Below are 5278 nucleotides of genomic sequence, written 5' to 3' on the forward strand. Positions count from 1 at the left end.
AGACATTTCCTCTTGTTCCATCTCGACAAAGGGGCCCAGTATAATAAAAAAAACCTGCATTGCCCCTCCCCCAGACTTCCTGAAAACTCTTTAAAAAAAATCAAAACCAGGCTTTTAAATTATAGTGCTGTCCAATGCAGGACTCCACACAGCACTGGCTGATCTCATTGAGTCACAGGCACATAAAGGATTCCTTTCTCCCCTCCACCCCCATCCTCCAGTCAGTGACTAGAAAAGTTATAGATTTGCATCTGATGGGTTTTTTTCATCCCTTTGCTTTCATCCCTTTTCTCCATTTGCTGCTGTTGTTTCATTTTATTTCAAAGGGCAAAAGACGTTAGAAAAATTACCAGTTGAATCACCTTCTGTAGTTGGAGTTGTACAACCTGCCCCCCACCCTCTTTCCTGATAAACATTGCTTTAGCAAAATAATTTCAGCACGCTGACAAAGCAGCTAAAGGAAGAATATACAGAACTTGAGCTAAAATCTGGGCTGACTTTCTAGCCTTACCTCATGCCATTAGGGAGAAATAGAAAAATACACAAAAGTCTGAATGTTGTGCCAGTTAACTCTGAATATCCTTGCTTTTGCTTGTTCCTTGAACTTCCATAGAAATAGTATGTAAAGTGAAGTGGCTTTAATGTACACGGTAAACTTTCTCTATTATAGAGAATAATTTTATTTACACTGCATAACACGCAAGAAAAGTTTCCCAAAAGAAAGCTAAACATTAGACTGAATCATTGTGGTCCAGTTTTACACCCATGTGACTTCAGTGATTTCAACTGAGACACGTGGGTGTAAAACTGCAGCATGAAAGCAGAGACTCGGGTCCATTGTAGTTTGTTCTGATTCCCTAATGGTCTGACTCTTTAGCTTATCTGATGATTTTACATATCCTGTGTTCTTCTAGACGTAAGCAAACATTTTTGCAACAGTTTGTGACTCTTACCAGAGCAGTGGTGTGTGTGCGTGTGTATTTTTAATTCAGAGCATTGGATTCTTTCAGCTTAAGACATCAGAGCATGCACTGATGCTACCCTCCACCCCCCCCCCCAAAAATCCCAACCCAAACCATATGAATCACAAGGAGACTACAAATAATGTTGAATAAATAAAGAGAATATTCTGTCAAGGCATGTTATTTCATTGGAAGGACCCTGGAATCTGTAGCTCTGAAGGATACTTTTTCTCTTAAATTTTTACTGTGGCAGAAAAGAGTCTTTTATGGACTCTCCAGATCTGGTTTTGAGAGGTACAACACAATTTGGTTAGAAACAGCTTTATAGCTTACAAAAGCTACTTGAAGTCCCTTAAAGGTTAATCCTGTTATTTTAGATAGTTGCATAATGTGTGCCAATCCCAGTTGCTAGGTGCCCTTACAAAAATGTCAGATAGAAAGAACAAATATCGAGAATTGGGGGAAGAAGGGGGAGGAAAGGTCAATAATACTAAAATTCTCCTGCCTAAAGAAAAACAAAGAAGCTACTTCCACCACTTAAAGCACCCACTCAGGAAATACCTGAGTAAATAGATGGGCTTTGCAATGTGCCTTTGGGATCAACAAAACAACTGAGACTGAGAGGGAAATTAATCTCAATCAAGAGCCCACCACTGTAATGCTCTAGCCTATAACCCCCCTTCCACTTTGAATCTGGAGGGTGTCAGTTCATGCACTGAAGCTGATGTTTAACAAGAACAAACCTAACCTCTAAAGTAGCCCAGGGTGAACCCATACAAGGACACTGTATGAATGTAATGGGCTGGCAGTGTGTACATGAAATTGTTAACAGGTGGTATTCCTGCTCAGAATGATTTAACTGGGTTCTGCTGACCCACTGAGGCAGATAGCATGTTACTTCAACTAGATATAAGGGAGGTAGGAGAGGATCTGTGGTGTAGGCTGAGTTCCTGAAATAAGAACCCCGGAAACTACCAGGCCTGAGGAGAAGTTTTGAGCTGCACTGTATCTTATTGTCAATTTCATTCTTAACAAAAGCCCAGAAAGGGGCAAGTTTTGAACCTGCACAGTGTATGGACTTTGCGTTAGAGTGAGCTGGGAAAGAAGCCCGTTTACAATGGGATTCTAATTTTTTAGCTGACATTTTTTTCTTTATCAGACAGATTTCAACTCTAGATTGACCTCACTAGCTTTGAATACCAACCAAAAGTTGCAGTCCATACTTGCACACCTGGTCACCATGGTGAGGCCATGCAGCCAACCAAACATCCCACAACACTTTCCAGAGCTAAGCTCACATATCATTATATTTTTTTGTCTTGCATCCAAAGTTGTCCAGTGTCCGTATTATTAGTAGTTACCATACCGACTTTCAAGTTTTGCTTAACTGAATGTCTAGGTAGTTAGATCTTGGAGAAATGCTTTTTGTTACTTGTGGTGCAATTTTGTTTTGCAAGGTGAGCATATCACCAATAACATTCTCTGTGTGCCCTTGTAACTGGAGTCATTGTTTTGCTGTGTACAGGGTACCCACACAGTCAAATAAAAATATCACATGAAGTTGAAGCATTACGGTGCCTATTTTTCAAAAGCCCCTTGATATTAGCATTTCTCTTCCTACTGCATTGAAATATCCTGAAAGAGTATCACTGTAAGGCAATACTTCACTACAGTTATTAGCCCCATTCATGCTAAGGGATTTTGGTCAACTGCTACCTCAAAATCTCTTCCCCGTAACAGTAAGGCACACTTTCTCCACCACGACATAGGCTCTCTCTCAAGGCAGTACTTTCAGACTGATGTATAATATAGGTTGTTCTTTCCCTTTTTTCAGTCATCGTTCTGCCAAAGGACCCTATCAATACCTCATAATGAGGTAAATGATGAACAACTTCTTGGCTGGCCCCATATTGCCCAGTAAATTATCTGTCCTGGGCCATGTGTAAATATAAGCAACTGTCACTTGATATACTACAGTCGATTTAAAAATATGTCGATCCTTCTGATCTGGAATAAAGTGTACTGGAGAAGCCAATAGGCTCCCAGAAATTCTAATGACCCTTTCCTAGTTGTTGTTTATGATCTGACCAACATTCTTTAGCCACTCTGGAAGTGGTCTGTTTACATGAAGTCTGTGGTTTTTTTCCCCCAAGGGGATGTTTGAAGAGGAAATCAGCCTGTTTACCAAATATTTAGCTACAAACTGAACAATTGAGTGTCCTAATGAAAAATCAAAACCAAACAAACCCAACATGTGGTAGTTAAAGTATATGCTCAAATGAATGCAGAATTATTCAATTTTATATTAAAAAACAATTGATCCAATTTTCGAGTAAGAAAAATCTTGACCCTCAGTGATCAAATAAGAGTGTGGAAAAAGCCAGATCTCTATAAACATGGTATACAGTAGAATATAGCAGCATAGTAAGAAAGTGAGGGAAATGGCTAAAGGAGTGAAAAAACAGAGTATAAAAAGATTAGCTCTCCACTAAAGAGCCAATATGATTGCAGAAGCATTACATTCCCTCTAGGAGATTTACTGAAGACTCTGCCCTGGATTAGAATTTGATATAAAATAACTTAACTGAAGTCATACAATTTCTGTGCCATTTGTAACTGAATTAATAGCATATGTTCCTGGAGGATTATAGTCAATGATTAAGGAAATTAGGTTTTGTTTGAATTTAATTTAGTAATATAAAGCTGCTACTATAATTTACAGCTTTGATATTTAATATTTAATAACACAGATCTTCAAAGAATCCTAGATATAGCCGTGTCATTATACATTGAAATATTATTCCCATAAGTCATTTATATTTGCTAGTTGATAAGAATGTTCATCAACCAGATGGGCTCAACAGGAGCTTTCTGATAAAACCAATGCAGTTTGACAGGCTAGAGGTGGAGGGGGAGAAGCTTTCTATACCTGTTCCCTTAATTCACTTGAGAGGAATTCTTCATTCTCAGCTGCAGTAAACAGTTACTGCAATGAGGCTCCTCTGATATATTGTTTTCCTTCCTTTAATTTCTGAGCAAGTGGCTGTTTACTTCACCAGCATTAGAAATTTTCCCCATCTTTCTCATTAGATCTTCCTCTCTCTTGTTCTTTCCTCTCCAATTCTCTAATTCACCATTCTTATCTATTCTCCTTCCTGCCACTCACTTCCCACTTTCTTTGCCCTCCCCTTCCCTACATCTTCCGTCAGCTTCTCCTCCCCTTTCGATACCTTTGTCTCTGTGTTTCACTTCATCCTTTGCTGTCAATACTATGCCTTTTTATCCCTCGTCTGTGTCTATCACCTGCAGTTTCAGCACTGTTCCCCTCAAAATGGTGGGTGACTTTAGGAAGCCATTGCCTCCCAATGGACAGAGCTTCTCAAAAAACAGACTAAAAGTTGAGAGAAGTAGGGTTGTCTTGGTCCTGGCTCAAATACACATTGTAATGCAATTGTTTGCAGCTTTGGAGGACAAAACTGCTCATCATAGAATGTTTTCAATTATTGGTGGCCATGGGTCAGCTATAGGCACCCAGCCAGATCCTCTGGTAGATTACCATAGTTCCACTGGCTTCAAAGCTCATGCAGCCCCCAAATGTTGCATGAGAAGAAACATTTTCAGTAACTTAATGCTCAGCACCACAGTTAAAGGCTCTGTCCTACTGTCAGCTGCCCTGCCAGTGCTGTCTTCTCCTGGTGCAAATGTGACGGGTTTGTGCCAAAGCCCCCTGGTAACACGCATCCTCTGATGTTGCCAGGTGCATCTGCAGTATTCCATGATAATGTATCCAATCATAGCTGGGATTTCTGCCAAACTATCAAAGTTGCAACCTGGTATGTTGCAACTTTTTACAGGCATGGTCATCATGTTGCTATCTCACACTAAATGGATCATCTTGGCATATCAGTTGCTGGCCTAACAGAAGCAAGGTTGATAGATCATGGACACCACAAGGTGGAAGATTCATTACTTCTGTATTCCGGCAGTCCCAACCACTTTTATATGGGGTAGCATTACTACTGCAAGGCAAGGCCAAGTCCTCCTTGATAATTTGGATGATCGTGTCTTCTTGACTACTTATTACATGTCGTAAATATCGACATGGTCACCTTGCTGTCATTGTAGACTGTGTGCCAACAGAGGAATCAGCTGATTTAGTCAAAGATCACAGAATCTCAGGGTTGGAAGGGACCTCAGGAGGTCATCTAGTCCAACACTCTGCTCAAAGCAGAACCAATCCCCAATTTTTGCCCCAGATCCCTAAATGGCCCCCTCAAGGATTCATAGATACGAAGGTCAGAAGGGACCATTATGAT

The sequence above is a fragment of the Lepidochelys kempii genome, chromosome 7 (assembly GCF_965140265.1).
Source record: "Lepidochelys kempii isolate rLepKem1 chromosome 7, rLepKem1.hap2, whole genome shotgun sequence".
Lineage (NCBI taxonomy): Eukaryota > Metazoa > Chordata > Testudines > Cheloniidae > Lepidochelys > Lepidochelys kempii.